General features: G+C 33.9%; 1 pseudogene; it reads left to right on the top strand.

Annotated features, from left to right (window-relative positions):
• The first annotated feature begins 417 nt into the window (after positions 1-417).
• LOC149551340 (uncharacterized) lies at positions 418-18,467 on the top strand (annotated as a pseudogene).
• Positions 18,468-18,957: the final 490 nt, after the last annotated feature.

Here is an 18,957-nt window from a genome sequence, read left to right as displayed (position 1 = left end):
AATGATTTTTCAAGGACTGAAGACAAAAGAAAATAATAAATGAAGCACATCAAAAGAATTCAAATTATGGGCTCAAGTTGGTAGTGATTTTGCTAGTATGCAAAAAGAAGCAAACACTCAAGTTGATAGATTGCATGCCAAAGGACTTAGAGAAAGGCAAGATAGAGAATAAATCATGATTATAAAAGGATTAAGAGATTATGGGAAAAATGAAAACATTCTCAATCTTATGACTTCTTAAGAGACAAGGACACATTTGTCAAGCATGAAGGGTCTAAAGGTTATATGATGAAAAAGCTAGGCCTATAAGTCATGATGTCAAAGTGTGCACAAAAGCACTATCTTCTAAGCAGGAAGCAATTCTAAGGAGCTCACACTTCTTAAATGAAGGTTTTAATTAAAGCAAAAAGAGGAGAAATGGGAGGAAGTGACAAAGATGAAAGATTAGAGCAATTAGAGACGAAGGTAAAAGGGCATGCTTTACAAGGGTAAAACTATTATTATCAATTTTGGACCTCATACTAAGACATGGCAGCAAGTTTGACAATTAAAAACTGAAAACATATCGTATAGTATGAAGCATAACAAGAAGGCCAATATGGAAAAATAAAGGTGAAGACTTAACTTTGAGTTTTATGTGTAAAGATAAATAGTAGCCAAGATCTGTTGATAATTTACCCAAGCTTAGTTTGTTGGAATTGTAGAGGTTATTGCTTTGAGGTAAGGACTTGGGTTATAGCCTAGAGTAGAAGGTATAGACATAATTTGTCTCACAGAGACTCATAAGCATGAAGGGTACAAGACTCCTTTGTAATACCCCTTTATAAGGTATACCTTGGTTTTTCCCAAAAATATCAAGAGCTCTAGTTGAGCTAGAGTCCCCACCTTTTGTCTAGAAAGGAAAATATATTTATTTATGGTCAAAGTGTAGCAAATTTTCTCTCTCTCGAAGTTATGGCATTCGATTTGTAATTCTTTTGTATTATGAAATATTTTGATCAATTTTGTTGTCTTGAGAGTATTTCGGTCTTAGTTACATAAGTATTTGCTTAGATCACATTAATATGCTCAAGACAACAAAGACCTATGCAATTAAGTGTAGTGAATGTTGTTTCTTTCAAAAAAATGTCTTCCATTCTATAAGACAATATGCACAAGAGCTTTAAGCTTAAACACATGGATAAATTTTTAGTTTTACGAACTCTTAGACAAAGACAAAGTGCAGAATGTAGACACCACAAACTATTTATTTATGCCCCATGACATCTACAAACATTACTAGAAGTTGAAATAGAGAAATTAAACTAAGCATGAATTTAACATCACCCCTGTTAACATTAAACTATAAGGACAAGTTTAAAAGTAGAAGATAATTCAACCCTTCTCTTTTGGCTGAGTTAACTATATTTTATAGGATGAAAATATGAGGGAATTGTGTCATTTAAAGGGGATGTCTAGAAGAACCTGGAAAATGAGCACACATTAAAATTGAACCTATCCTCCCCCATCTTATAGAAAGTTCATGTGCATTATGGAATCACTTAATTATCTTATTCTTAATTTTTTTAAATAAAGAATTGAAAAAAAAGAACCCTGTGCTATAAAGACATATTTTCAAATTATCTCATATATTTTCTATTGGCTAAAAATCGGTTGCCATTTATAATGCTAGAATATTTCCTTTGCAATGCTGAAGCCTCACAAATTGAAGGATCAGTTACTAGAGACCTAAATGTTTTCCTTTACAAGTACGATAATAGGAGATGAACCAAATCATATTGATGTGCATTACCATACAAAAAGGACAAATCTATACCTGGATTGTTGCTACATAAACCTCTACAAATCTTATATTGCTACATAAATCTTTATACAACACAAACAAACATATATTTGTCAATTATTGAAGGCAAATAGTAAAAGAAATGGTCTCTATAATACAACAACAAAAATCTTTGTAGCTTTTAAATAGACTTATATTTGTCAACTGTTGTAGGCAAACCGTAAAAAAAATACTGTCTATATACAACTGTAATATCAATACATATTGTATAACTAAACTTGGCGAAATTGTCTATCTCTATTTCCAGATGGACAATAAGGGATGCTATTATCATTCAAAAAAATCAAACCCGTGACTAGGATGATGCTAAATCTTACACAACTACAAAATTCTTTGTACATCATAAACAATTTCTATTTATCAATTTAGAGGTAGATCGTTAAAAAAATGCCCTCTCTACGTATAATTACGATATCAATACATATCATATAGGTAAAGTTAGCATAGAAAATATAGGTAAACTTAGCATAGAAAAATTGAAGGGTCAGATGAATGACAGAATTTTAATCGATATAATTCATATAGCCAAAGAGTATATGGGAATTGCAGGGGTAGAGGCATGATAGTAAGGTCTTCAATGTTGTTAGGGAATATCATTTCTAGCGAATACAAATTCAAATCTGTTGAGAATGGATTCAAATCGTTAATGAAAAAAATCTTTACACAATCTAAATCTAATTCTAATCCACAAACCAATCACTATAAACATAATAGATTGGCTCTTTGATTAACAATGTAGTTTACACCCACTCCATTTATTGGAAAGGACTATTGGAAAAAGGAATCTACGAAATTACATCTTCCAAGGAGCTCTCTGCGGACTGAGATACATCTTTTGCATCTTCGTTTTTGTCATTGTCTGTAGGAATTGGAGACTTTGAAACCCTATCTGCGCCATTAGCTTCACATTAAAAACCATCTTTGGATTCAATCCGAGTAGCAATCTTACAAGTGCATAAAATGGAAAGATGGATCACTTTCTTCAAGACTTCGACTTTGCAGTCTTCAAAAATTTTCAATCGTGTGGATTTGTCAATTCTGTACTGGACATCTACCTTTCTTTTGCCCATGATATTAACTTCAACTTCACGAATTGTTTATCAAAATTGCCAAAATCCTTTCTCTCAGTATTTTTTCAGATTGTTTTACAGATTTTTGTGGCATCTCCCCCAAGTAGCTGATTCTTATAGGAAGCAGTCTGGATATGTGTTTGAAAAAAGCAATAAAACAACGGTCAGGTTATGTTTTAAATACGATTTTTAAAAAAGCCAGCACATTGTTTCAAACGAAAAAACACAAACACACAACAGTCGGGCTATCTTGCTTCACACACAAGATAACCATGACAATCCAAATACATCCGTTGCCATCTCTCAAATTTTCATCTTAGACTATCATCAAAATGTTAAAACTTGTAAGTAGGAGAATGTTAAAAAAAATTCATCTTTTCATTGTCGACTATCATTCCTCTTTCCTTTTAAGGCTTTAGAGTCCCCTTTGCATGTCGGTGTTCTAATACGTGTTGATTGCGTGTCAGAAAACTTTACATTCACCCTGAATCAAATCCTTGGTATGATTATGTCAAACAATGAAGAGTTTAGAGACTATGACAGTTTCCGACTATTAATGAAATAACTCTATTATCATACTGGTCTGAATCTGCCGATCACACAGATCCTATATAAGCATGAAATCGCTGAATGAAGAGGCCTTATATTTCCTTCATTGTGATCGACATCTCCTTGGGGCACTTTGATTAAAATCAGATTGCATAAATTGGTTCGTTTAATCACTAATTAATTGTTGTCCAACTAGAGACGCTGATTTCCATGGAAGCATTTGTAGGGCCAACCTAGAGCGTCTAAGGACATGCCCCTTGGGTATATATACACATAATCATAAATAAAGTCTACTCCTTTAGCAGCTTACTGCTTCATTCGATTTATAGAAATAAATATTTATTACAGAACTATACATCATTGAAAAATACTTAACATAGGTCTAGTATAAACAAAGATCATCTTCAGCAAGAGTAAAGGTATTACATCTATATTGACCTTCAAAGAATTTGCAGAAACTTTACATGGTATCAGAGTTGTGGTAGTCGAACTTTGGCTCTGCAAATTAGTAATCAGACTTAATTCATATCTAACTTCATTCTTCTACCTACAATGGCTAGAATGACTAATGCAATCAGACACAAAGATAGATTTGATGGTAAAGACCATTTCATTGCATGGGAATTCAGAATTATGATGGCTCTTGATGAAAATGATGTATCACAATTCGCTGATAAGAAATCCAACCAACCTAATATTGAACCTAATAAAACTACCTGGATCAAAAGAAACAAGAAAGCCATGAGAATCATATTAGATGGAGTAAAAAATAAAATAGTACCTATGCTAATGAAATGTAAGATGATATTCAAAATGATGAGTGCACTAATCAATGCATATGAGGTTAATAATAAAACTAGAACCTTGTAACTAAAAAGACAACTAAATCATATAAAAATAAGGAAGGGAGAATCTATGAATTCATATTTCCTAAGGGTGGCTAGTCTCAGAGATGAACTTACAAGCATTGGGTACATAATTGATGATGAAGAAATAACATTAATGGCAATAGATGGATTACTAATTTCATTTTGAAATATTTTCACAAAGAGTAAGTGTTAGAGACATAATTTCAAACTTTAATAGACTTAAAGGAGATTTCCTTCAAGAAGAATCTAGGCAACTTAAGAACGGAGAAAAATTGAAAATCAAAGATGAAGAACTTCATGTTCTCAACACAAATTCCTATAAAGGTAAGAAGAAGTAGTTCAAGAAGAAGAAGGTTAATCAAAGAAATGACAAACCTAAGAGAGATTTATCAAAAATAAAATGCTTCAAATGTGAAAAATTTGGACACTATAAATCTAATTGTCTTGAGAATACATTATTAGGAAAGAGGAAAACTATGATCTTGAGAAATGTATATTATATTCAACACTATCAAATGAAGTATTAAGCAAAGCATGGGTAATTGATAGTGGATCATCTCAACACATTACATGATACAAAGAAGTACTAAACTCAATATCAGAAGAAGTTAATGAAAAAGTTACCATAGGTGATAATTCCACTCATTAACCATCAGATCTATAAGATTTTCACAATCCATGAAAATGAGTTTTAATTTCTGAATTTGATTGTGTATAGTTTTTTACCATCAATGTTTTAGATCATACTACATGATCCATCATCAAGATGTAAGAGAACATGAAGAACAAAAAATAGATTGTGTATAGATTTTTTGTTCTTCATGTTCTCTTGCATCCTGATGATGGATCATGTAGTATGATCCGAAACGTTGATGGTAAAAAACTATACACAATCAAATCCAAAAATTAAAACTCATCTACTCATTATGTCAAAGGAATTGGGAACTGCACCTTGAAACTAAAGTCAAGTATTTCTCTCCATCTCAAAAGAGTAATCCATGTACTAGGAATCAAGACGAATCTAATATTTGTTACAACACTTGAAGAAGATGGACATAATGTTGCATTTATGGATGGTAAATTAATGACTTGGTCTAGGAACTCCTCATTTAAGAAATCAAAGTTAACTGATCAAAGAAAGGGATATTTATATGCATTAAATATAGAACCTATTAAAGCCTTAGTTCATAAAGTTGCTGATATAAATGAAATGTGGCATAGAAGGTTAGGACACCTAAATTTCAAAGTCTTATCGACTATGGAGAAGATGGTTATTGGTTTACCTAAGTTGAATAAAGTTCATTGAAGCATATGCAAAGGATGCGCTCTAGGTAAGAACACCAAAAGTCCATTTCAAGATAGCACTAAAAAAAATAACAATGTTTTAGAATTAGTCCACTCAAATTTATGTGGACCTATGTCTGTTCCTCCTCTTGGAGGATTCTGGTACTATATACTTTTTATAGATGATTTCTCTAGGAAAAGATGGATTTACATCTTAAAATGTAAAGAAACAAAAGAAATCTGTAAGAGATTTAAAGAATTAAAATCCTTACTTAAAAGCTTATCAGCACACAAAATTAAATCTCTTAGGAATGATAATAAAGGGAAATATACTTTAAATTTTTTCAAAAAATTTTGTAAAGAAGCAAAAATTAAGAGGGAGTATATTGTTCCTTATAACCTACAACAAAATGGGGCAGTGGAAAGGAAGAATAAAATAATTATAGAAGTAGCAAGAGCTATGATATTTAATCAAAATTTAGAATATTATCTTTGGACGGAAGCCTCATGTACTAATGTCTATATTTAGAATAGAAGTCCTCACTCTAACCTTAGAGATAAAACTCTTGAAGAAGTCTTTTCTAAGGTTAAACCAAATATAAGTCATCCTAGGATATTTGGGTGCCCAGTATACATACATGTTCCAAAGGAAAAGATAACTAAGGTAGAACCCATTGGGAGGAAATGTATTTTTGTCAAGTATAGTCAAACATCTAAAGCATATAGAGTTTTCATACGTGGTCAGAAAAATATTGAACTTAGTAGGGATGTAATATTTGAATAAGATTTAGCATTCAAAAGAGCCCTACGTTCTAAAGATCCTACACATATACCAAGTTTTGAAGAAAATCATGAATTTGAGTTTTAGAGGAAGACCATTGAAGAAATTGAAGATGAAATTCAAAATCTTAATCTTGAGGAAGCTCAAAATCCTAAGAAAAGGCTAGTTCGGGATATCAAGATTGTAGAGGAAGCAGAAGACTTCGTTGCACCATTCGAAACCTTCAGAGAAAGGAAAAGACCCAAAATATTTTCTAGTTATGCAACAAACATGAGTGATTTATCTAAATTAGAACTAACCAATATTTCAGATGCTATTGAACATATAGCTTGGAAGGATTCTATGACAAAAGAATACCAATCCATTATTAAGAATGATGTTTGCGAGATTGTTTCTTCTAAGTGGATATTTAAAATCAAGCATGATACTAATGGTAGCATTAAAAAATATAAATTCATAGCTAGAGGATTCTCTTAGAAGAAGGGAATTGATTGTGCAGAAACCTTTGCTCTAGTTGCCATATACACTTCTGTAAGAGTAGTCCTAGCTATTCCAACATTGAAGGGATGGAATGTACATCATATGGATGTGAAAACAATATTTTTGAATGAAAAGATTATAGAAAAGGGATATCTAGAACAACCTAAAGCATTTGAGACTCATAATCTTAAAATCTTTGTTTGCAGACTAAAGAAAGCTCTCTATGGGCTTAAACAGGCTCCCAAGGTATGGTATGAAAGAATCGATACATATCTCACCAGTTCATGATTCTCTAAGAATGAAGCTAATCCAAATCTCTATTAAAAAAAGAATAAAGATCATATGATAATTTTGATACTATACGTTGATGATTTACTAATAATAGGTGATGATCATCTTATAAATCAAATGAAGAAAGATCTAATCAAAGAATTTGATATGAAAGATTTAGGACTCCTTCATTACTTCCTAGGACTGGAAGTATGACAAAACTCTGAAATCATCATACTTAATCAAGGAAAGTATACATTAGACATCTTGAAGAGATTTGGAATGTGGAACTATAGATCCATATCTTCTCCAATGGAGACTAATCTATAAAAATTTAAAGAAGAAGTAACAAAATCACCCTCCATAGATTCTACTCTTTACAGATAAATGATTAGGTCTCTTATTGATGCAGGAGCATCTTGCATGGAAAAATTATTGGGGAGAAAAAAAAAAAATTGTGGAGGAGAGAGAAAGTGACGAAAACTAGAGGAAAAATAATAAAAAAATAAAAAAGGGAAAAAAGGAGAAAAGAAACAAAAAGAGGATTTTTATTTTCTAGGTGCATAGGTGGCATAATAGAAAAAATAAAAAATAAAAATAGTTGTCATTACATTTATCGAGGTATGTGGGTAGAATTCTAGAAAGTTATGAATATTGTAGAAAGTTGTGGATATTGTAGAAAGCTATGGAAGTTGTAGAAGGTTGTGGAGGAATCCTAGAAAGTTGTGGATAAGTCATGCATGGGGTGGTAAGTGCCTATTTAAGCAAGGCATATGAGAATTTCTAAATCAAGCTCAAGGAGAAGCTTGAGAAGTGGAAGCTTGAGGAGTAGAAGCATGAGAAGTGGAAGCTTGAGAAGGAGTAGCTTGGGAAGTAGAAGTTGTGGAAGGTGAAGCTTGGAAAGCTTGGAAGGCTTCAAGGTGTGAAAGAGAAAGAAGAAGTGAAGAGTGAGTTTTTCTTGAGTCTGTGGACAGAGCGCTGAATGTGAGGCAGTTTATAGCAGGATTGTGATGGAGTTGTGAGTGTGTAGATAGAGTGCCAAATGTGAGGCAGTTTACACTTGGATCTTGGATTAGGTTTGTGAGAAGAGATAGTGATTGCAGCTTAGAAACAAGGAAGTTTCTTGGTGGCTTGCGAGCACAAGTTGAGATCTCGGAGGTTTCTACCAGAGTGTGGATCTGGACTAGCTTGGGTTTGGATTGGATCTTGAGAGATCTTGGAGAAATGTTATTGTAACTACTATTGGATTTTCAAGTATAATAAAATTGTCTTCATATTGTTGCATTCTTGGTTGTGATTTGGTAAGGGTGGTGTGGCCCTTCATCAGTGGTATCAGAGTGTACCTTCATCAAGTGGTAACAGAGCAATACTTCATTAGTGGTATTGGGGTGTACCTTCTGAAGTGGTATTAGAGAGGTTCTTCATCAGTGGTATCAGAGCAGGAGTTCCTAAGTGTACAAGAAGATCGCTGAAGTGTGAGGCAGTTTGTACCAGGACCTTGGTTGGGTAAAGTTTATTAGAGCAGGAGTTCTTGAGTGTACAAGCAGATCGTCGAAGTGTGAGGCAGTTTGTACCAGGACCTTGGTTGGGTGAAATTTATCAGTTCAGGAGTTCCTGAGTGTACAAGCAGATCACCGAAGTGTGAGGCAGTTTGTACTAGGACCTTGGTTGGGTGAATTTTATTAGAGTGGGAGTTCTTGAGCATGTAAATAGATCACCAAAGCTGAAGCAGTTTGCACTAGGACCTTGGGAAGACATGCAGATTGATTGATTGATGCAGAGATGGAAGACTGAACTTGTTGAGGCATGATTGTGGAGAGCTGATGGATTGCAAATCCATTGTCCTAGACTTGTGATGTGGTTCCTGATTGTTCGTGTGAGGTGGCAGGTTGCGATCTTACTTGCAAACAATTTGGTTGTCACAAGGAGCGTGGGAAGGATTTGTTGCAGAGGGTTTATGAAGATCTTGGAAGATGGCTCCAAGAGGATTGGACCCTAAGATGATTGCAAAAATCCATGATATAGTGGAGAGGAATTTTTCTAAGATGTTTGCTCGATTAGATGCTAGATTGGCTGATCAAGCTAAGAAGGTCAAGGTGGAAGAGGATGGTTTTGTTGATCAGTTTGTGGAGTCTGATGCAGAACCTACAGAGCAACTAGAGGTTGTTACTGAAGATATTCCTAATGTTGTTGATGTTGGGATGGAGATTGGTTTTCATGATCAATTCGTTGAGTCTAACATAGAGATTGTGGAGCATTAGGTCGTGGATGATCTAGTTGTTGGAGGTGAGTTATGTATTGCAGAGCATCTTGTTGTGAGCAATGAGGTTGCTGGTGTTGAGAGTTTGGCATGTGTTGATGGAGATCTACATGTGGCTGTTGATGTGGGGTTTTTTGCTATGGGTATGAATTCACTAGTTGCTGATGTGGAAGAGGGTTTGAAGAATTATGTTCAGTTTGTTCCTGGGGGTGAGCATGCTAATTGGATGGTTGAGATTCTGGTGTTTGATAGAGTAATGCAGATGTGGAAGATTTGCATGGTGGTTTTGTTGTCCCTGTTGAGGTGCAAGTCTTTGGTGAAGATGAAGATGGTTGTAGACCTTTCTTTTTGGCATCAAAGTGTGGGACACACTTTTCTATCTACCGGGGGAGTTTGATGCAGGAGCATCTTGCATGAAAAAATTATTGAGAAAAAAAAAATTAAAAAAATTAAAAAAATTGTGGAGGAGAGAGAAAGTGATGAAAATTAGAGGAAAAATAATAAAAAATAAAAAAGGGGAAAAAGGAGAAAAGAAAGAAAAAGAGGATTTCTATTTTCTAGGTGCATAGGTGGCATAATAGAAAAAATAAAAAATAAAAATAGTTGTCATTACATTTATCGAGGTATGTGGGTAGAATTCTAGAAAGTTATGAATATTGTAGAAAGTTGTGGATATTGTAGAAGGTTATGGAAGTTGTAGAAGGTTGTGGAGGAATCCTAGAAGGTTGTGGATAAGTCATGCATGGGGTGGTAAGTGCCTATTTAAGCAAGGCATATGAGCATTTCTAAATCAAGCTCAAGAAGAAGCTTGAGAAGTGGAAGCTCGAGGAGTAGAAGCGTGAGAAGTGGAAGCTTGAGAAGGAGTAGCTTGGGAAGTAGAAGTTGTGGAAGGTGAAGCTTGGAAAGCTTGGAAGGCTTCAAGGTGTGAAAGAGAAAGAAGAAGTGAAGAGTGAGTTTTTCTCGAGCCTGTGGATAGAGCATCGAATGTGAGGCAGTTTACAACAGGATTGTGATGGAGTTGTGAGTGTGTAGACAGAGTGTCAAATGTGAGGCAGTTTACACTTGGATCTTGGATTAGGTTTGTGAGAAGAGCTAGTGACTGCGGTTTAAAAACAAGGAGGTTGCTTGGTGGCTTGTGAGCACAAGTTGAGATCTTGAAGGTTTCTACCAGAGTGTGGATCTAGACTAGCTTGGGTTTGGATTGGATCTTGAGAGATCTTGGAGAAATGTTATTGTAATTACTATTGGATTTTCAAGTATAATAAAATTGTCTTCATATTGTTGCATTCTTGGTTGTGATTTGGTAAGGGTGGTGTGGCCCTTCATCAGTGGTATCATAGCATACCTTCATCAAGTGGTAACAGAGCAGTACTTCATTAGTGGTATTGGAGTGTACCTTCTTAAGTGGTATTAGAGAGGTTCTTCATCACTTATGTACTTGGTAAATACAAGACTTGATATTTGCTATATTGTTAATGCCTTAAGTTAGTTTATGCGTGAGCCAAAGGAGATTCACATAGTTGCAATCAAACACATTATGAGATACTTATAAGGAACTCTTAACCTTGGGCTCAAGTATGATAAAGTTGACTTGGACTTACCTGGGTTCACAAACTTAGATTGGGCTGGAAGTGTTATTGATAGGAAAAACACTTCAAGATTGTGTTCAAGTTTAGGCTCAGCAATGATATCATTGATGCAGAAAGTTTAGACACGAGCAACATAGAGTTCCACAAAAGTTGAATACATTGTAACAATAATGGCCTCTTAGGAAGCAGTTTGGCTTAGAAAGTTACTTGTGGGATTATTTGGTCAACCCATGAATCTCACTATTATTCATTGTGATAACCAAAGTTCTATCAGTCTTTCTATAATTCCAAATTTTCATGATAGGTCCAAGCATATTGAAATTCTTTACCATTATGTAAGATATATGGTAGACATGAAAACTGTCAAGTTAGAATACATTTTCACTACATATTAGACAACATATATTCTTACCAAACCTCTCTCAAGTGAAGGTAGATCACTTCAGAAAAAGATTTGGTATGGTTGAATTATAATACATTTGTATTATTTAATTATTAATAAAATAATTTTGAGTTAAAATTATTATTTTTAGGCTATTAACTATTATGGACTTCACCATTTGTATTCATTATCTAGGAGGTGATGATCTCTAATATAATGAACACTTGTATAAAAGACATTATGAGAGATCACGATCTCTGAGATAATGTACTGAATAGTAGAGAACTACTATTAGATCTAGATGAGTTCAAGATCACATTGTGATATAGACATTTCTATGCCTATGAATCACAACTTGGATAAAGGAAGAATTTAATTATTCTTTGAAATTTATCCTGTGTAATGGTAGATCTTAACTCATAATCATATTATGATATAGGTCTATTAGTACCTCTGAGTCACAACTTGGATAAAGTGATAATTTAATCACTCTCCAAGATTTATCTTGTGTATTTCATTCCATGCAATATTGTTATCACAAATATAAGTGATAAGTCATATCATAGGTATAGTAATATGACATAGTATTATGTGTTCATGATACCACATGCTTAGAAGATTCAGATAGATATAGAGTATCAATCTATATTTATTCATCTTAATTGATGGAGCTAGATATGTTATCTCTCAATATGATTGTTAAGTTAAGAGGGAGTGTTAATGAAATAACTCTATCATCATACTTATCTGAATCTGTCAATCATACAGATCCTATATAAGCATGAAATTGTTGAATGAAGAAGCCTAGTATTGCCTTCATTGTGATCAATATCTCCTTGGGGCACTTTGAATTAAATTAGATCACATAAATTGGTTGGTTTAATCACTAACTAATTGTTATCTAACTAGAGATGCCGATTTCCATGGAAGCATTTGTAGGGCCGACCTAGAGAGGGACATGTCCTTACTAAGGACATGTCGCTTGGGTGTTATATGGGGTGTAATGTGGATAAAGGATACACAATCAAAAATAAATTCTGCTCCTTTAGCATCTTACAACCTCATTCAATTTATAGAAGAAATAAATATTTATTGCAGAACTATACATCATTGAAAAACAGTCAATAGAGGTCTGGTATAAACAAAGATCATCTTCAACAAGAGCAAAGGTATTACATTTGTATTGACCTTTGAAGAATTTGTAGAAACTTTAGACCGACTGTTGGAATTAATGATTTTGTCAATCAAACTTTGTCTAGATCTATCATACTCTTTCCTTAGAAGGACATTTAATATTCAACAACTTCTAGTAGCTTGAGATGCTTATGCTAATCAAGCATGTCAGTAGGACAATATTTATTATTGTTCAGAAATCTAATCTTACTTTCTTCCAATAACTTAGCAGTGAATTTTCCAAGCAGGACATCGATTACTTAGCAATTAAATTTTCCTAATTTGTAAATAGGAAGGAATGTTTTCAGTTTGAGTGTCAACATAGATATAGAAGATACAATAGAAAGAACAAAACATATTGAAACAAGACAACAAATTGTACCTATAACATGAATCATTATATTCTATACTCTATTTTATGAGAGAGACTTTTGTGTTAAACTTTGTTGAATATATTGTCCTGTAGAGTAGTGATTGCTCTAGGCAAAGCTAGATTGTGCACAACACTACAATGTTGTTTTTATTCTTTGTAAACAATAGTAGGAATTTTTTGTTGTAGATGTTTACCAATTTGTATTAGTTAGTTTTTTATTTCAATAGAAAGAATTATAGTCTATTGCACGTTGCAACACTTCCATTGTCTCCATAGTTATTTTGTTCAATCTACTGTGTGGTTGGATACAAAGCAACCATCTCTATGAATTCACTGCTCTACCTAGTTTGGGAAAAATATATTTATAGATTTTGGAAGCATATTAGTTGTTATTCTATTTTTATTTTTTCTTCTAAAATAGTGACATGGTATCAGAGCTATTAATCCATTCATTCTAGTGAGTTCAGGCATTTGTGTTCATTGGGTGTTTGAAGTTATTGTGTAGGAGATAGGCCACAAAAGAAAGAAAAGTTTGGTAGAAAATGCCATCTTTTAATGGATATAACTATCACATTTTTGCAAGAAATATGAATACCATCATGATAGAAAATGATTTGTAGGATCTTGTGAAGAATGGTTTCATAGATACAACATACCCTGCTTAGTTCACTACCCTCACAAGCAATTAGAAGACTCAATTGAGAGAGACAAGAAGAAAAGATGCTAAGGAAACAAGCTAGATTGAAGTAGCTTTGATAGAGGTATTATTTCCAAGAATAAAAACATCTAGTTATTCCAAAGAAGCTTGGAATATTCTTGAAACTACATTTAAATGGACTGATCAAGTCCTTGCTATGAAGTTGCAAATGCTTCAAAGAGAGTTTGAGTGTCTTCTTATGAAAGAAAAGGAATCTATTTAAAAGTTAATCACTAGAGCCTCCACTTCATTAAATTAGATGAAAGATAATGGAGAAGTGATTCAAGAACAAAGAGTAGTGGAAAAAATATTTAGGATTTTACCTAAAAAATTTGATACACTTGTGATTGCTATTGAAGAATCAAAAGACTTGTCCAAGTTGACAGTTGATGAGTTAATGGGTTCTTTCCATACTCATGAGAATCACATTAATAGGTTTGCAAATTCCTCTCAAGAGCTAGCTTTTAGAGCTCAAGCCAATGCAAGAGGCAGGGGGAGAAGAAGAAACAATTCTAGATATGGTTCTAGAGGACAAGGACATGGAAGCTCCAGACAAAGAAATGATGGAGGAGTTGGTCATGAAGGAGAAAGCAACTCTTAGAGTAGCTCCCAAGGAGGAAGAATAAATAATAGTTATAATAAGAGCATTGTTGAATGCTATTATTGCCACAAGTTTAGGCACTATGCAAATGAATGTTGGAAGAAACAAAGTGATCAACCACAACATAACGCTAATGTACCTGATAAAAATGTTGGAGAAAGAAAGAGAAATACAACCTTCGTTATGTGCAATTTATTGGTGAAGAAGATAGTCCAAAAGTTTCATATTTGGAAAATAATTGTAGTAACCACATGAGTGGTAATGAAAGTATGTTTTCTTTCATTAATAATTTTTTTAAGTATGAATGGGGAACAATGTTACTGTTGTTGTGGTGGGAAAAGGATCTATTATGATTAGCACCAAGCAAGGTGATAAGAAAGAAATTTACATTGTTTATTTTTCCCCTAGTATAAAGCACAATCTGATCAGTGTTGGACAACTCATTCAGAATGGATACAAAGTGTTGTCAGACAATGACTAGTGTGTCATTCATGAGAAAGATGGGAGGAAGAAATTTGTTGCAGCAGTCTAAATGAAAAAAAAACTTGGATGTTTCCATTAAAATTGAGACATTTTTCAGCTCTCAATCTGTTGCTACACCTCCCAAGCAAGTGTGTACAACAATACAAAATCAATCAACTTTCTAAAATGTGACTCAAGACCCTTCCAAGTTATGGCATTTAAGGTATGGACACACTAGTACATTTGCACTTATTTTTCTACCAAACTTTTTGACCAAAGGTATGATTTCTTTTGTTTTTTGGTTTCCATCCCTCTATTGGTCAAAAATATCCTAAGTTTTCCCCAATTTGGTTGAAATTTTGACCAACTCAGTCATAACCTTAATATGTTAAAATTATATTGGTTGAAAAGTATGTTAAAATTGATATATTCATGCAGGCTTATAGTCATATCATATTACTTTTATGTTATTTCATTCCAGTGTAGGCATGGAAATATGCAGTTGATATTGGGGCTTCATGGGTGATATTGGGGCTTTGTGGGTAATATTGAGGTAGTGATCAATCTCTGTAAGCAACATAATTTAGATTTTGTTAAATTCAATATGCAAACAAGCCCAATTTTGATCCTACAATGAGCATTGCACATTTCACATAATTACTTGGTATGTTTCATCTATTTTTCTTCCTTGATTTGTCTTTTATAATTCCTAGTGAAGTTGTCATTTTTCTAGCATTGGAGTTGCAGTATTATCAGTATTGGAAAACATAAATTTTAGGGCATCTATTTCAGTCGGGTGGGTGGAAGTATGTATTTGGTTGGAAGTTTGGCACAAAGTTTAGACAAGCCAAATCTGCTAATACTTTATCTTCCTCTTATTGCTAGCTCTGATTTTATATTTGAGCTTAATAGGGATTTAAGATTTGATATTATCAATATTTGTTGATTTTAATTTTATTTTTGAGTGTTCAAGTTTCTCGGTCAAGTTTCTCTATCATACCCTTTTTCTTGTTAATTGTGGCTTCTTCTACTTAAAGGCCATAACTTATCATTTGACCATATTTGAATAAATGTAATTGGGAAAATTTACACCTATATTGCTATTAAGATGTTGTACCCATGAGCTCTCACCTTTTGGTTACTAGTACATTGTTGGTTAATGTGTGATTCTCTTATTTTATCAAGACCTTCCATAGAATAACAATACAATTTTTTTTGTATTCCAATGGGTTTTGCTAGCTTCAAACATGCTTACATAAATAATGTTTTGGTATTCAACCATATTCCTTTCTTATCAATTGATGATTTTACTTTTTTTCACAATTCCAAACAACTATTCTCCTCATCTTTTGATCTACAGACTTGAAATGTACTCTCCTACACAAACCTTCCATGACCCTTAACCTAGATACATACTCATGCAGACTCCAAATATTTTCTATAGCCTTCATACTATTAAGAACTTTCCATGAAAAAAATGGACATTCTAATTCAATTTACATACAACGTCATGAGAGTAGACTCTTCAAACAAATACAACAAATTTCTAGAACTTGTGATTTATCTTTATACACTTGTGGGTGTTTGAAAGATAACACCTTTGATCTCTATTGCAATGTCTGACTAAATAACCCAATTTTTATAGAAAAGCCATTCTTTTACTATTTGCACTAATATTCTTCAACAACTTTAAATTCATCTTCATCAAATTCTTCAATTTTCTTGAGCTTTGAATGGCATGAGACCTCTTTTCTATTTTGCCTCTCCACATATTTCATCAACATCTTTAACAATGATATCCAATTTTGGTTGCATTTTGGTATAGATCAACCTTTCTTGAACCCATGAATTGTGACTCCAAACTCAACTTTCGTTTCAACAAAACTCAAGAATCTTCTAGCTACAATACATCCATGGTATTACCTTTATTATGAATATCATGTCCCAAATGCTAAGCTTTCGGCAATCTCTTGCTACAATACAATCATACTATAGTGATTAGTATTCTTTTGAGTAGAAAGGTGATCTTTCTTCTTCATGGTGACTGCAAGCACCAATCTCAAACTCCTAGAAACCTTTGAACTAAAAGCTGTAGTGGATTTGTGTTTTTTATCGTCCACAAATCTTACGTGAATTTTACAAATACATATTCAGTTTCAAAATTTTCCAACATGACTCTCTAATCAAACACCTCAGTTCCTTTCACATAGATTTCCCTTTATTCATTTATATATATTATTTAAATGTCTAATCATGGATTTAACACCTGCTGGTTTTATGTCTATGTAGGAGACTCATAGTGTATTTTGATGGAATAAGTCATTTTAGGCAAATAATCTTGCATTTTGTTGCAAGGCCACATCTAAGACTAAGCTCCAACAGGCCAATGATTCTTCCTAGAAGCCTACAACTAATCCTTTTGTTGCAATTTTAGAAGTAGATTTTTTTCCCTCAAATGAATCATCAGCTATATTTCATGACCCTCTTGAAGAGTTTGACATTCAAGATGAGTCTGCTAGTATGAATGATAGAAAAATTCCACCAATGGAACTATTGGAATTGATGATATCTTTGATGGCTTTTCTCAAGCAGTTCCTCTAGCCTCATCTCCCATTGACAATTTTTCGTAAAGACCAAAACCTATTGAAGACAAATCAATTCTTGGATCCTCAAACTAAGGATAGCAGAGAGGCTATGGAAAGCAAATCTCCAAAGCAAGTCTCGACAGATAACCTAGAGAAAAATCATGACAAAATATATTCAAGTGACCCTTTAGTAGATTTTGATATACCAAGTGGCATTGCCAATGCTTTGATAAAATCTTCTTCAAATACCAATAACCCTTCTTTGCATGAAGATTCTATATTTTCTAGTAACCTGAATTCAAAGGAGACTCCTTTGCCCAAAAAGCCTAATGATAGATCAGAGATTGTCTATAATGAATGGATTATTGTAGATGACATTCAAATTTTTATGCAACCTACATTAGCCCCACCACCAATACCTCCTCCTCTAGTGATCCAGTATGGGCCCTCAAAATTGTATAGAGAAGCATTTGTTTTTGAAAAACCATTTGTCATTCTTCAATCAATGAACTTGAAGTGTTTGCAATGGGTAGGTCTTAAGGTTATGCTCAATAGAGATGGGATAAATCATCATATGAAGAAGAAATTGGTAGCAATTCAATAGTAGCTAAAATAAATGATGTCATGGACAAGGCTGAAGCAAAACTAAAAGTTGCTAGTAAAGTGAGAGAGAAGGAAAAGGAAGAAGATATGGTCAAGGCCAAGCAAAGTGAAAAGCAAGAGAGAGAAGAAAAACCAGTGGAAGAGGTTGTTGAGCATGAAGAAAGGGAAAGGGTGGCAAGGGTAACTTGGGAGGCTCGTTGAGAGAGAGGATAGAGAAAAAGAGTAATGAGAAAGAGAAAGGCTCAGAATAGAAAAGGAGAGAGAGAGAGAGAGAGAGAGAGAGAGAGAGAGAGAGAGAGAGAGAGAGAGAGAGAGAGAAAGAGAGAGAGAGAGAGAGAGAGAGAGAATAGCTATGGAGAAGGAAAAAAAGGAGGCTAATGAGAGAGAAACTATTGACACACAAGGCACAAAGAGCTGTAGTTGATAGGGCAACCAGAGAGGCTCATGAGAGGGCAGTTGCTGAAGCACAAGAAAGAACATAGAGATTAGCTATGGAGAAAATAGCTATAGAGGCAAGGGAAAGGGCAGCTGCAAAGGCAAGAGAATGAGCAACTACAAAGGCAATGAAAAGAGCAGCATTTGGTGATTTCAACTAAACTTTGGTGATTTCATAAGGGAAGGGAATTTGAGGGGACTTTTGATTGATCAGTTGGGTTTTGTGGAAGGTTTCAATGGCAGTGACAGATGACTACTAGTTGAGAAGACAGATACCTAGTAAAAGATTGCTTTGGAGGTAGGGTGCATGCCAATACTTGCATCTTGCTACTAACATGTGAATGCTTTTTTTATGAGCCTCAATAAAATCATGACCTTGAACAAAAATAATTAGCTTCTCTGTCCAGGTGTATGGCATCTTTTGGGGAAACGATGGACTATTTTGACCCTTTATTTGGACCAGATGAATATGTGAAGTAAAATTGCCAAAACTTCAACATAGCTTCCATCTTGATCCTTTGTGCCAGGTGTATTTGTCTACCTTACAAAAGGGGAAAAAAAGGGTTTAAGATAGTAAACATTTGATCATACATGTTGGTGAAATATAAATGAAACTATAAATAGAGGTGTACCCAAGACTTAAGTTACAAG

This window comes from Cupressus sempervirens, chromosome 6, assembly GCF_028749045.1.
Source record: "Cupressus sempervirens isolate cs-2001-9-10 chromosome 6, ASM2874904v1, whole genome shotgun sequence".
NCBI lineage: Eukaryota > Viridiplantae > Streptophyta > Pinopsida > Cupressales > Cupressaceae > Cupressus > Cupressus sempervirens.
Note: the sequence above shows the minus strand (reverse complement) of the source record. Positions and strands in the feature narration are given on the sequence as shown.